Genomic DNA, 15,396 nt, shown 5'->3' with positions numbered 1-15,396 from the left:
TATTTTCATTACACTACATACCGACTTTTTCAATAGCAATGGCAGCCAACCCAACCGAGTTGCATAATCTTCCAACTTTTGCTTTCAGCTACATGGAAGTTTCATAAAACCTCCTCGTTTGGTTCAAAACGTCCTGAATTTCCCTCTGCCAGAGCGATACTGAGTGAGCGTGCACGTGTTGTTTGGCTGTCACGGTGCTGGGGCCGGTTCACTGAATAACCAGCTTGAGTTCCAATAAGCAGCAAACCGAAACAAGGCCAGAAAGGCCATTTTCATCGTTCGTTCTGGATGCAAGCAGCAGCCATGAGTAAGAGTTTGGGATTTGGCAGTCACCGGTCCTGCTGACATACGTTTTTCATAGCTCTGCTGGAATTGGTTTTGACAAACTCATTATCGCGTGTCCAAAGGAGTTCAGAACTTCACACTCCCCTCCTCCTCCTCTGGAGATGTCCCTTTCTCCCTCTCTCTCATCCTTCTCGCAGGGCTTTGCTGTTGACCTGCAGCCCCGTTCCCTGGCACAGAGGTTCCTTGGTGTTTTCCCGCTGCAAATGCAGCTGCTCAATCCATCCACCAGAGTGGCTTTCCTCGGACCAACCATTGCCACATGCCCTTCTCATTCTCAAGTGAAGCATCACACGGGCTTACTTTTGCAGCTAAAAGCCCCAGATGAAGAGGAACGCTCAGCTACATGTAGTGCCGGACACTGGGAGGGCTGGCAGCTCTCAAGCTGGGAATAGGATATGGATGTCATAGAGCCAGGATGAGATCCACAGCGCCTGTGGTACAGAAAGTGCTGTTCAGAAGGGCTGGAATAAAAACAAGAGTGTTTTCCATCACAACAAGATCCTCTCCTAATGCTCAAGGTGTAGCAGACAGGGCTTGGTTTGAATTGGCCATCTCAACATGAGGCATCGCAAGTCAAAGTCTATTTGTTTTCCTTGGAACGCACAAGTCAAACTGGAACAATGGCTGGAACTGACATTTTTGCAAGGGAAGATTTTGTTTCATCTTGGAAGTCTGAAGCACCTTGAAATACTTTCCGATGGAAACGATGTTTTGTTTCTGCTGAAGCACATTGGAATCGCTTGGTCACTGTTTCCATCCTTCCCTGGCTGCTCCTGCTTGGGCAGGGGGAACCTGGGAAGCCCACAGACATCAGCATGGCATGGGGCACCCGGGACAGAGAACTGTCCCACAGTCATGCCTAGGGTGACGGTGAACCGTCCATGCTGGCACAGAACACAAAAATACCCTTTTAGGTGAGCAAAGCCCAGCCCATGGCCGGGGTTGGGATTGGATGGGCTGTGAGGTCTCTTCCAACCCAACCATTCTATGACTGTGGATGCCCCTGAGAAGAGTCTTTCCTGAAAACCATGCATAATACCATGGATTAAAGAAGAAGAACCCACTGGAAAACATATTTTTGCTCTCGGTGTTATTTATAGATCCTCCAAGAAGAACTGTGATTGATCTACATGTAAACATGGAAGCTGAGCATCAAGAAATAAATATGTCCTCCGAAAAGAGCTGTCAGCTCTGATGACATCCACAGATTGCCTTTACACTTCACTGGTGGTGCTTCAGAGACATACTATCAGACAATGGGCTGATATCTCACCAAGTATGTCTTTGCCCCTTTGGGCTGATCAGCTTCACCCCAACACCAAGACGTTAACAAAGAAAGATGCTCTAATGGCCACGATGGATTACTCTAACCAAAAAGAAATCCTTCTGTGAAGATAGATACTGCGTCCTTGATGGGGCAGGAATTTCCTACCTCAGAAATCCACTGTTTTGAATTGGAAATGTTGTTTTCCCAGACTGCACCTGACAACCACGATTTGTGTTAGCTAAAGGAGCCAGGCTGGCTGCACAGCAGCCCCACTCCAGCTCCAACATCCCAACACTGAGCCAAGGGCATGAGGAACCGTAAGGGGATATGCTGCAAAATGTGAAAGATGCAATTTGCAGGACATTAGCGGCCCTCAGATGATTGTCCAAGAGCAATCGCGTCAAGAGCAAGCTGACTGCTCAAGGAGCAAGCTACCTGTTGTCCTTCAGAGCAAAAGGAAAGATGTGGGAGATGCTGTTGGTCTTCCATGGAGAACCACCGCCACAGGGGTGGGATGGCAGAAGTCAAGGCCCTCACAGGGAAGGCTTGGTCATCATTTTGGACTGTGAATTCCTGCAGTCCCCTTCTTTCTTCAGCTCTCCTCAAGAACCTGATGTTAAGGAAGAGCATACTCATCATGGGGGGTTGGTCAGTGCCCAGGAAATCCCTGGTAAGGATGATGAGAACCCGCACAAACAATTGCGCACTTCTTGAGATCTGTTGTGGAGCCCTCCACACATTGCTGGTGGCATTGTGTCAGTGGGGGATGCCAAGCCAGCCCTTCTGGAGAGCTGTCCTCTCAACGAGGGTCCACCTCCATGCAGATCCACTCCTCCAGGACACCGGAGGGATGAGCAGAAGCCCCACACCCGTGTGCCACCCTAGGCGCCAAGAAAGGAAAAGCTCTGACTCATGTCGAATGGCACATTATCCTTATCTTTGGCAAGGGCATAAACTTCAGCCAGGGATCATTTCCTCAGTGCCTGTTCCTGTTGTTTGACCCCTGGCTTCGCTTTTGGTTCAGGTCACACCAATAAGAAATGTTAGGCTGCTTCTGGGAACCGCTGCCTGAAGCGCATCCGTCTGCATTGTCTGCAAGTCAGCACACTTCTGAGAGGGTGTCCTGACTGGAAACACTCCCTGCAGCTAAATGGGATGAGGAATGGGTCACAGCTCCTGTGCCATCCCTCCCCTTTGGGAAACCACTGCAGGAGACAAAGCCATCATCCCTCCACGGCACCACATAACAGACAACACCTTTCCTCACCCGCCTTCGTGGCTACTCGCTCCTACTTTAAAATAGGACACAATGAGCCCGCAAAGACAAAAATAGCGAGTTAAATTTAGGTGTGATAGACTGAAAGGCACCATGGACACTTTGGCGTCCAGCGGCAGCGCACCGCAGCCAGGAGGAAGCAAACAAAGCAGGGAAACAGCAGCCAGGCCAGCTGCGGGATGCAGTTGCTGAGGTGGCAGCCAAGGAAAGAAGCTGTTATGATGTCTGTCCCTTGGAGACTCTCCGGACAATGACTGACTCACAGCTTATAGGCGGTATCTCTGGGCTTCAAGCATGTCCCCTGCTAGAGCGAGCGCCGAGCAGTGTTAACATAGTTGGGCTAGGTGGAGCCCAGTAACAGTTCCTTTCCATCATGACTCAGACTACAAGGCTATCTCCTCCCATCCCCAGAGCCCTTGCGTTTGGGGTCTTCCAAGGACCCAAGATGCTCTCTTTGGCATTTACAGATGCCAGCAGAGGCGTAAAGCACTGGGAAACCCCTCTCCTTTCCTGGGCTTACTAGGAGGTTTGGTGTCCCATGAGCAGCACAGTCTGGAGGCAAAGGGAGCAGCAACAGTAGGAGGGGAAGAGGAAGATGCCGTGAGAAGTTGGACTGAGCAGTCCCCATCTGCTTCCACAACAGCAGCACGCATCTCACTTGGCCCCTCCAAGTAGCAGGAAGGAAGGGGTTCCTAAGTCACCTGGAGAACTAAGGGAAAAATCAATTCCTGCAGAGGTTGCTGGGGGACAGATGAGGTCACCTCAATGCCCTCCTCTCTGTTTCAGCAGAAACATCAGCTCCTACAGGTCCGTGGCCTGTCAGATGCTCTCTGTGACTTTTCAGGGCAGTGTTGGAGCCAAAAGGTCAGTGCTGACCCTGACTCACTGCTGGCTTGCTGCACACTCCACGCCTCTCACACAAACACAGTCCAGCCCTGCAACACTCTGCACGCGTGGCTGAGCCCAGCACAGCCTCCAGTGCTGCCCAGCTGAGCTTTGGGGCTGGTGGGATCCAGGACACAGATCTGCCTGCAAAGAGCTGCAGGACACAGATGGACAAATCTTGACCTGTGCTGGGAACCATCACTGGTTAGAATTCAGCATGCTGGCCTGGCACCGCTGCTGTCCCTAAGAGGTATTTTGGGAAGACCCAAGGGTGGCCATGTTAGTCAACCTTTTAATGGCTTTCCTTTTCAGACAGGTAAAGTCTCAGAGAAGATGCAAAGGCTTCTACCCCCTGCAACACTAGACCCATCGTTAGTCCCAAGCAGCACTGCCTGGTCCTGCTGCCTGCTCCCTTCTTCCCCCTCTTGCAGAAGACATTGCTCCCCAGGCACCAACCCCATGGCCTTTCCCTGCCTCCTCCAACCTGCAGCCCCCAAACCAGCCCTCATCGTATCAGCACAGGTTTGGTTCAGCCAGGGTATTTCACAAGAGAGTCCAGCAGCACTAGAAACACAAGAAATCATTCCATAAACAGCCTGCTGTTTTTATACTCAGTTGGAAATTGGCCCAGGATACCTCGTTCCAAAGCGCACCCCTCCATCACCCAATATAAGAGGCTATGCTACTCACCATGCTGCATCCAGCATCTTCCCCAGAGGAATCAGCCACGGGAACCCCATCTTCAGAAGAGAAGAGTTTGGCACAGCCTCAGCATCACCAGGGTTGCTGCAGGACCCCATGCATCGTTTCCCAGCTTGAGCTTGCAAGTGCTGCTGGGGATGGCACAGCAATGCTGCAGGTGTAAGGTGTGGAGAATTCTCTGTGGTCTGATTTGCTCAAAGCTTGTATGAGATAATGTCCTTTTAAAATGCAAGTTCCCATTCATTGAAAAATGTACTATGGCAAACCCAGTCCTTTTCCAGCTCCTTACCCCACTGGCCTGGGGCACAGGGCATCCACACTGGGTCTCCCATGCCACCATTTTCTGCAGCACTTCCATTAGATGCAACACTGATGGAGGGGGCACCTTTTCATGACACGGAAGAAAACACAGGTCTGAAGAGGTACCCCCTGCCCACGCTTTTATTCCCCAGGTAAATAAGAACGTGCTGGGCTCCAGTACAACAGAGAACTGCAGAAATTCAAACACGAAGGCAGAACTTAAAGAAACCAATGCAAGCCTGAAGACTGGAAAGAAGTGCCCCAGTTTCAGCGAGGGAAGGAATGAAACATAAACCAATGGCCCAGAATTAGAACAAGTGAGGAATCAGAATTTGCCACCACGGTTGTGTTCACACTGGCTGTGCAGCCAGCCCGACACAGACACCCACTTTGTCCCCCAGTGGGACCTCTGGTGGCCGCCACAGCCCAGAGGGACACCCTGATCCCAGGCAGGTGGAAGCATCTCCCACACCAGCACTTCCTGCTCCTGCCTCCCAGCACTGGCTCTGGCCAGGAACGTGATTCTGGACCCGGTCTGGCCTGATCCTGCCCATATCCTACTCAGCTGGCCCAGCACAACGTCAGTGTTACGCAGGCTGGAGAGCACACAGGGGAGAGCAGAGGCGTTCACCCCTGATGGGAGATGAAGCGATAGGGATGTCGCTGTGTATTTTGGCTGCCTCGCACACCAGGCAATCACATCTCACTGCTCGTTCCACTCCCGGCTTGAGGGTTGCCCAATTTCAGCTTCTGGAAGAAAAATCCACTAACACCAGTCTGCTCTCTGCACTGCAAGTGGATCACCCCCCCCATCCTTCCCCCACCCACCAAGCATGTTGGGGCCAGGAGGACACATAGGAGCAAGAAACGCCCATATAGTCTTAGCAGGCTCTGGACTCACCTCTTCCACTGCCGGTGATCACGGTGGCCATGGGCCACAGTTGCACCCCAAAGAGCCAGACCAGCAAGCAAAGGACTGGAAGCAATCCCAGCCTTCTATTTTTTACTTTTACTTATATTAATTGAGGGAAAATTAAAACACATCATGGAGACAGATCATTTTAAACACACTGCAGCCTGCCTTGCCAAGACAGGAAAGTCACTGCGCAGCCCACGCAGTCTGGTGGTCCCTTCCTTTTCTGTAGCAGATAGAAGTGAGCGTGATGCTAGTAGGATATTTTCCCTGCCTCATTGTTTTCAGGCTTCTTCAGAAGTTAAGTGAGTTTCCATGCAGCTAATAAAGGGGCAAGTTGGCATCACCTTAATGAAAACTAATTAAATGTAATTTAGCCTGACGAAAATATTTGCGCTCCACAGGGAACACCCTGTAGCTGGCTACTAAGAGGCAGGAAGAAAGTACTTCTTATAGTAACAGGCTTTCACATTGGTTACTCTAGAACTAGAGCTTCCCATCAAGGCTTATCACGGCAAAGAGCCTGCTTAACCAATTTGATCCTTGAATTCCCTCCCCACCAGGTTTCACGGGCTTTGGAAAGAGGTGTGAGGACACTGGCAAACAAGGAGTGCAGCCTCCATCCATCCCCCAGGGCTTCGGTGGTGCTGTGTTTCCCGACAGTTGAGCACCAGGGGACGGGCAGCCAAGTGGAAATCCAGAGAGGTTATCAGATCCTGGTAGGAAATGCTTCCATGGGGTTGAATCCTCTTTAAACAGACAAAACTCAGATAGAAATGTGATGTTTTTACCGCTCTCGCTTCGTCCTCGCCTTTTGTTTTGTTCCTGAAAGCTGCTGGATTTGGGGAAGTATTTTAAGAACAGGGTAGTTCCTCCCCAAAAGACAACCTGTGTTTAAAAAGCACTCCAAAAGCACGCAGACATGCAAACAAGCCGTGGTGGAGTCATTTGATTGAATTAATAAGATTTATCAGACGATCTCGGTTTACAGGAAAGGCCATTTCTTAGAAGCAAGCTGCCTACCTGTGAAGTAAAGAAGCTGTTCTGGTGTTGGGAGGGTTAAGCAGCCCAATTTCCAATGGATCCATGTTTGTGTATGTTACTTTCCTCCTCTGCTGTCCCCAGTGCTGCCCCGGTCTCCCCATTATGCCCAGTAGTGGGGCCAAGCTGGTGCTCTGGGCAGCAAACAGGGCAGATCCTGTTTGCTGCCCCTCTCTTCCCCTTTCCCATTCTTGACCTTGAGTTTGAGATTAACTATTCCTGAGCCATTTGCAGTGCTGTCAAGGGGATTGCTGGGGGGCGATTGGCTTTTACAGGAGGAATGAAGAGTTTTGGTGTCGCATGGCATGAAGTACAGATGAAACACGCTAAGCTCTTTGAAGGAAAGATGAGGACGTGCATGGCCCCAGGCTGTTTCCCCCTGGCTTCCCCCATAATGGCACCTGTACACGTGCAAAACCTTGTCTTTCTCAACTGCTGCTTGGAGCAAGAGAAAAACATGCCCCCTCTTTTCCTCTTCTTCCTCTCGCTAATTACCGCTCCCAGGTCTTTCAGCTTATTAACATCTGCGCTTATTGACTGCTGGATAAGCTTCTGCAAAACTTTGGCATTGACTTGCAACCATGCACTGGGGCTGGAGGTAGTACTGAAGGTTCCCCCAGGGCGGAAGCAATTCGCATTGCTGAAGGATGAGATGGTCTCCTCCTTGCAAGGCACGAGGCCAGGACCCCCTTGAAGGCACTGTGTGCCCTCCAACCCCCATCACGTCACTGCTGGATGCAGAAACCACACAGCGGAATGCCAACCTCTGGGGCTCTAATCCAAATGGGGCCCTATCAGGAGGCCATAGCCTCAAAAGGCAAGGGAGTTCTTAAGCTGACACTGAGCTCCTCGCTGAGCAAAGAGGAACTCAGTGCCACCAGCCCCTGGCCACAAGGGAGATGGTGCCTGCCAGCAAAACTCTGAGAGAAAGCCAAATCCTGCTAAGATCACGCTGCTCAATGGTGGAAGTGATCAACTGCTACAGCCATCTTCAAGACAAGACTGCTCAGCTCAAACCCAGGCTAGGGGGTATTTTGGAGAGGGGATGGTCCAGGATCTCCCCAGACATTCAGACCCTACAAGGCCCCAGGCAGTATCAGAAGAGAATCCGAGAAAACAATCCAAAGATCCCACTTCTTAATGGGATGGAAGGACAACAGAGCTCACAGACCTTCAAGAGGAGACAAGCTGACAGAATAGAAAACAAAGACAAAATCTAAATAAACCAAACCAGAGCAGCTGAGTAGCACTAGAGCTGGGGAGAGAACAGGGAATAGCACTGTGGCCTCTGGCTTCTTGGGAAGAGCATGTTGGAAAGGAGTGTGGGACAAGCAGGAGGACCTGGGCTGATCTTTCATGGTTCCCCTGCAGGCAACTTGGTGGTCCCATGAGACTACAGTCAGGAAAAGTGAAACTTTTCCATCATCACTGTGCCAAGACAACATTTACAGATACCATAAGCACGGCCTGAAAATCCAGGAAAAGAGATTAAAACAAACAAACAAAGAACCAGACCAACCAATTCTTCACTTGCATGGTTTTGAACCCATCTGCCTCGCCCTTTCCTGACACTTCACTCCTGGGCCATGAGGCTGGTTGTATCTTTTGGACACGGTTGATCGTTTTCCCACACCAACTTTCTCTGACTCTTCAGATGAGTGCAAGATTTATCATCTTCCTGCCATCTCACACCAGTTACCAACACTGCTATCATTACAGCACTGAGGTCAGGTCTGCAGAAGAAAGGAACGTTTTTAATCAGTCTTTAGGAAGAAAACATCACCTCTGCTCTAAATCTCCTAGCCAACATTCGCAGGCCAGCGTGGTGCTGAAGATGAATAACCGCCAAAACAATCCTTCCGTTGCACTTTTTGGGAGAGCTTCTGACACACTCACTTACGGTAATTTCCTCTAATCTGCTAATTGCACTGATAAATTCCACGAAATGTTTTCTGAACAGTCATAAGGGGTGGTGGGGTTGGTCAGCTGGAGCTCATCCTGCACACAGCGCTCATCCTGCTCAGCACACGTGGAAGCCTGGCATGGGCACGGTGTCTGTACCGCGGTTTGGAACTGGTTGGTTGTGGGCAGGGAATGAGAGAAGTGAAATTCTGATGAATATTAGCTTTATGCCACTGGCCTCAGGAGTCAACACGTGGGCCAGAAGATATCGCAACAACAAAAGGATGCTGTGGGTTCATGCTGTCTTTCCTAGGGCTAGAGACTTTGCATGCTATTTTTTTTCCTGTAATATTAAGAAACGCATTCAAAGGACCGAGGCGCTTCATCAGTGATCAATGGCATTTTATACATCCATGAACAAAAACTGGCATCAGACAGCTCAAACTCTCCAGATCAGAATTTCAGGCGAGAGGAACTCCCTGCGTGCTTCTGGATGCCTCATCTGCTGGGGGAGGGCTGACGCACGGCCTTTGACTGATTGCACAGAGGAATCCAGCTGCCTCCAGAAAAACTCACCGAGGCACAACCTCTCCTATTTCCCCTCCTCCAAACCAAGAAATAGCTGAAAACTCTAATGCTTTGCTAAAACTCTTCCCCGGTGGACACCATCCAACTTTCAGTTTACAAGACCTCAAAAATACGTGGTCAGGAAGGAACAAAGACCAATGCCAGTGGTGCTAACATAACGCAAAGGCAACCCAAGTCAAGGCATTAAGGAATTTGCTCAAATGGCTGCTTGTATTCCTTCGCACAGTCAAGGGGTGGAGGCAAAAGAAAAGAAAATTACTCATTTTGTGATTCCACTTCTCTTAGCCCTTTGACCCCCTTAGCTGTGGGGCTCCAGCTCTACCCATGGAGCCAAAATGGCTTTAAGGGTTTCCACTTCCTAGGTATGACAAAGGCTGGGCTTTGGGACAGGTTCAGCCAAGTGGCTTGCTGAGCCAGGAAAGGAAAGAATTCCTTTCAAAGCTACTTATGGTGGCTCCTAGATTCCTCCTCCTTCGTGTCCTCGTGGATTGCTTATTTTGAATGAGAAATATTGAAGGCCACTAGAGATGGTTGTGCTGAGAATACAAACCCAGGGAGCGGAGTGGATCGTGTCAGAGGAGTCCTTCTGGCCGGCAGCACGAGCAGCCCCTGGCTGGCTGCTGCTGAGCAGAGGGCAAGTGTCATTTCCCTTGCGGGAAAGCTCAACTGCGTTGACCAAAGACCGCAAGCCACTTGGGAGCTGAAGTCCCACAGCAAAGCAGACAGGATTTCCAGCTCAGGAGAACAATTACCATCAGGATGTGGTTTTTAAAGTCACAAGTCTGTAAGAAGCACCAGTGGCTCAGCCTGGAAGCAGCAATCTCCATACCAAGAGCCCCCAGAGAACCCTTTGCAGGCTCCAAAGTCAAACCGTGAAGTTTTGAGAGACGGACACAGAGGAGCTGGACCACTCCTGCACAAAGGATGCTCTGCTTTCTCTGGAGCAGCACCAGCAATGCAGATCACTGTTCTCATCCTTTGATGCATGGAAGAGGGGTCAGCCTGCAGGATGGCCAGGGTGGTGCTCCCATGGCTTGCAGATCTTATTCTACGGGAGCAAAGCAGTAGAGCAGGGCACACACTGGCCAACACCAACAGTGATCTGGGCATGGCTTCTAGGGAACATCCTGAAAGAGTCCCATGAGGCAGGACAGTGACGTACAGGGCTGGTTCAACCCCATGTGAGAAGAACAGTTTCTTTAATGATATCTAATAAAGGAAGGGACAAAGCCACACCTCTGCCCTAGGCCTCCAGACGAGAACAGGAGGGCAGCAATGACCCAACATCCAGCTCCCAGTATCAGCAGCCTCAGCTGGATGGAAGAGATGGAAAAGGACCAGAAAGGCAGAAGACATGCTGACAGGACACACACGCTGACCCTTGGCATGGGCAGAAGGCACCAAGCAGCACTTCCCAGCAAGCTGAAGGTGTATGGTGGCATTCTCCACCCCATCAGGGATGCCACCCAGCAGGGTAGGCTTGGCTGTGAGTCAGCCAGCAGCTCGCAGGGCAGGGCCATGCTGTACAGGAGCAGCCCTCGTGCTGCCCTCCCCTCTTTGTGCCGTCTTCTTCTTCACCTCCCTCTCCCTTTGTGGTTTCGGTGCTATGTTTTTCTGGTACGTCTGCAAGCACGTGTATGCGGAGACTTGCCCATTCCTCCCCAAAAAGCCCCCTGAGCCATGGGATTGACGTCAGCAGCACGCCAGCTGTCAAACAATAGAGATTAAGGCTTGGCAGGCTGCGCAAAGCCATGAGAGTGCCTGTGCCTCCCCAGGCAGGTGAGCAACATTCCCCTCCGAGCAGGAACAGGCACATTGCAGCAACCGGGCTGCCTGCACCTGGACACAAGACCTAACCTGATCCTCAGCACCAGCCAAGTCATGCCCAGGGGCAGAGAGTGGGGCCCTGCGGTCCTTACACGTACATCATCCCAGGGTTCAGACTCTGCATGGTGAGGACACCTCAGCCCCCTGCAATGGCTGGTAGGGGCAAGGCAGAGTCCTGGTGCTGGCTGAGTGCAGCTCCAGCCCACGTGAGGCCAGCCTGTGTGCCAAGAGGTATATAGTGCTGAGAACAAGCCCAGGGCACCATCTCTCTCTGTTCTGCCCAGTGCAGGGACAGCTGCACCTGGTCATCATGCAGAGTGGGACCACAGGATGGGCAAGCACATGAAAATTCCCATCCCTGCTAATGGTGTCTTGCTCTCTGTTCCCAAAAAAGAGGCAACAAAGCCACAGAGGCAGAGGTAACTCAGCACAGCCTCTGCTAACTCCTCCCCTCACCACAGCCAGGTCTACCCAGCTCCTAGGCTGGGTTTGACATGCTCCTACCTAGGGCTGGCCATCCTCAGTCACGAAGACATGCAGCAATTACCCCAGAACCAAAGCTGAACCCAAAATAAGAGCACAGCACCGCTGTTTCTCTTGACCTTAACTCCTATCCAAACAAGCAAACACACCGGGGCACCTGAGGTCATGGAAGAAACATGATCCACTACGCCCAGATATATAACACGAGGACTTGACAGCTCCAGCACAAACTACAAGTCCTGCTGGGCTCATGCCCTGCTGAACTGGGAAGATCTTTCAGTATCATGTATCTGCTGCACAGCAGGGATGTCTGCAGGAAAGCACCTGGCTCCTCAGAGACAAACACCCAGCCAGGAGCAAGGGTTCCTCCCAGGCACGCTCTGCCCAGCTCCAGAGATCAGAATGGCCGTGGAGAATCCAGGTCCTGGCCTTGCCTGCTGAGCCCCACACTACAGCCCAGCCAGGATGGGCTTCAGAAGTCCAAGCTGCCCAAGGACAGCAGGCTGGAAAGGCTGCAGCTGCCCACAGGTTGCATTGACTTCTACACCCTGAGACCAGTCCGTGTTCCGATGGGATTTGAAAAGCCCCAACCCACCTCTCAGCAGCCAAACCTCCTGGCACGCACTGCCCTCACCCAACCTTATCGCAGGGCCTGGCCCAGCACAGCCGGATGGGAGGGGAGCAGATGGCCCAATTGAGTCCTTCCCATTTGTTCTCCCTCAAGACACTTTCACAGGAAAACTCGAGGTCATTGTTCTATTTTCAACAAGCAAGGGTATCCAGCATGACATGCATTTGGAGGGGCTGTGCTGGAGGCAACCACTCAAGGAGAAAGATCTGACCAGTGATGCTGGGATGGAACAAGTCAGCTAAATGTCCCAATAGTGACAGCTCACCTGCTGAAGCACAGTGATGGCAGTTTCAATTTTGCCTTAGGCTTTGCACTCAAGATGCTCCCAAACTGGGCTGGGAAGTTCCTGGTGGCGTTTGCTAAGGCACCCAAGTTGAAGTAGTCACACTGACTCCTGATTTTTTGCTTCTCTTGCATTGAGATGCTTCCGGGTGCTCCCGGAATGGAGAATGAGAATATCCAGGGCCACCACCACCACACCAAGAAAGTGTCCCAATAGCAGGAGGATGAAGCTGCTAACACAGCCATAGCTGCTAGCTTCTCCTGCAGTAACAGAGATGGTGCAAGGAAGAACCACACATCTCTTAAGGTGCTTGCTCACTAACTGCAGGAGCACACCTGCAGGAGGCAGGGAATAGGGACACCATGAAAAGCAGTATGGTGAGATGTGGCCCACCCTGGAATCTGTACAAGAAGCAAGAAAATTCAATGGGGTCATCAGTAAGAGTCCAAGAACAGAGTGCTACTGGACAAAACATGTGGTGGTACCAGCAGACCAGGACACCTCTAGCTCAGGGAACAGCAGCTGCCACGGGAAGCCCAGGATGAGATGTTTCTAAGGAGAAAGATGCAGCGCACGTGCTGACCCATCACCATTGCAGAGCTGCAAGTAGGACCCACTGTACCTGCAGAACCCCATGCCAAGCCCAACTCTGCCCTCCCAGATGGGCTCTGAGCATCTTGACATCCCCAGCACCCCAGGAGAGCGCCTGACCCCCCCACCTGTCCCTGGCTGCAGCCATCTGTGTGTGGTGACTGCAGGGAGGAATGGGATGAGCCATCCTGACAGTCTCATCCTGTGCTTTGGCAAACACAACACTCCATCCAAGCGCTGCCAGTTTGGGGTGCGGCGTGGGCAGGTGGCAGATGGCCACCGAAGGCCCAATGCCATGTCAGCTGCTCCCCCAGCCCTCCACCTGCCCTCTGTGCTGTGGTTTCACCCATTCCCCAGCTCCGTGCTTCCCACGCATGTTCCCCACGCAGTTTCTATCCTGTAAAGATAGACTGACAAAATGTTTGTTGCTTGACATTTCCTCCATCCCTCCCTTAACGCTGCAGTTTGCCTGCTGGCCCCAGGAGATGGAGCAGCTCCTGCCCTTGCTCCTATCGCCTCCTCCTCCCCCAAAGAGCCCAAACCTTTGCAGTGTTGTCTGTCCTTCAAGTGCACAGCTTTCCTGGAAAGAGCTCAGAAAAAAAGTAACAGCAACACCAATCTCAGCCAGCAAAACAAAATCAGCACTTCCCCTGAATGGCGTGGAAGAGGATGAAGAAAAGAGGAAGGAACGGAGTTTGTTTTCATGTGCCTGGGTGTTGTGCAACAGTCCAACGTCCTCTGGGCAACAGTAAAAGCTCCACGCTGGTGAGCTCACGCTAGACTTATCTCTGTCAGCAAACAGAACAAAATAAGTCACCCGACAATTCGACTGGGAGGACTTTCTGCAGCTCTGCCTTATCTCTGCAAACAGAGTGAAACCATCCCATTGACGTGAGCCCCGTCTCCTGGAAGGGAGCTGGGACGCAGCGTCTGATGCGTAGTATGGACCTGCCTGGGACCACACTGTTGTGACGCACAAAGGAGGCCTCCTCAGCCCAGGTTTGCCATGTGGTTGATATTTATCAGCTCTGCCACAGCCCAAGCCTGACCATCCTTCGGGTTGCAGGGCTGGAGCATCCCCCTGCCAGCAGTGAGCCGAGCTCACGACAGCAGTAGGAGCTCACCATTTGGGTGCCTCCATCCTCCAAGCCGTCCTTGCTCTCATACTGCCCTACTAGCTGCCTTGTGCTTTTTGTGGTCAGGGTATGTGTCACCATCCCTTACCGTAAGCGCCCTATCTCTCTGTTTACGCAGAGGGCATTAAGCAAGTGCACATCCCTGTGGGGGCCACCAAGCCCTTGGTGGAGGGACCAGAATGCAGCCCCAGGGAGCACAAGGACATAAGCAAGTCCAGCCTGCACGTGTGACCCTCCCCCAAAGGGCAGACAGAGGGCTAGCTGGTGACTTGGAACATTCTGGGAATAAAACATGCCCACACAAGCAAAAAAGCGCTTGCTTCTCATTTGTCAGCTTTGTGTGATTCAACTGGACTTGACCTCGAAGGTCTTTTCCAGCTGAGATAAACCCATGAGTTGTAAAGGAGCTTACCCTGAAGATACTCACTGGTAATCCCAGGGTGATGGTGGGGAGCTGCCAGGAGGCAAATCCTGCAGGAGATCCACACGGTCCCTGAGGAGATCGCACTCAGCACCCCTCCACCAGCCAGCAGGGCATGTGCCTGAGGCCATCTGCAGCTCCTCGCTATCCTGCCAAGGTCCCTGAGCCCCCCAAGGGCACAGCCCCAGGACAAGCACCCTGCTGCCAGCACAGAGCCCCACCAACACTCCCTGGGCAGCAACAGGGGCTGCTGGGGGGTTCTGCGGCCACCGAATGGAGTGAAGGTGGGGGGGACAGAGACAGAATGAAAGCTTGAGGTTGGGAAATCAAAATGCTCAAGATAAACTAAAAATAAAAAAAAAAGATAAGCAATTAATCAACACTTAAAACCCACTTCCTCCCCCAAATGGTTTCAAAAGATACGGTATTTTTGCAGCCGAATGCTGAGCAGCAACAATTTCCTGATTTCCTGTGCTTGCGCCGTCCAAACGACCTGGGCACTGCTGGAGGATTTACGTCTTACCGGTATTTGCTCCTTGCACAACTGAAAAACAGCTTTCTCCTCCAAAAGAAGAGGAATGATCCTTCTTGTTGTTGCCTTTTTTCCCCCCCTATATGGAGAAAAATGAAGTGGATGTAGAAGTGAGATGTCTCCAGCGCCGAGCATGGCCGTGCGCTGCCCCAAAGGATGCTCACAGCCGGGCTCCTGCCCACCCACTTGCTCCCAGCTCACTCCCCACTGAGGTGAACTGGTCCAGGGCCAGAACCTTGGAGGGTTCTTGGGTAAGATTCACATCCTGATGTG

The 15,396-nt window shown here is 51.8% G+C and overlaps 1 protein-coding gene across 2 annotated transcripts in view; it reads right to left on the bottom strand.

Moving 5' to 3' along the window:
* Nucleotides 1-13,759, bottom strand: part of SLCO2A1 (solute carrier organic anion transporter family member 2A1) — a 41,771-nt gene extending 28,012 nt beyond the window's left edge. Inside the window, exon 1 of one of the 2 annotated variants that reach the window (XM_040705554.2) lies at nt 22-13,759. The gene's annotated coding sequence lies outside the window, so the exon portion shown is untranslated. The remainder of the gene's footprint in view (nt 1-21) is intronic. The other variant, XM_046898410.1, reaches the window with a different exon arrangement.
* Between the last annotated feature and the right edge of the window lie 1,637 nt (nt 13,760-15,396).

Source organism: Gallus gallus, chromosome 9 (genome assembly GCF_016699485.2).
Source record: "Gallus gallus isolate bGalGal1 chromosome 9, bGalGal1.mat.broiler.GRCg7b, whole genome shotgun sequence".
Taxonomy (NCBI): domain Eukaryota; kingdom Metazoa; phylum Chordata; class Aves; order Galliformes; family Phasianidae; genus Gallus; species Gallus gallus.
Note: the sequence above shows the minus strand (reverse complement) of the source record. Positions and strands in the feature narration are given on the sequence as shown.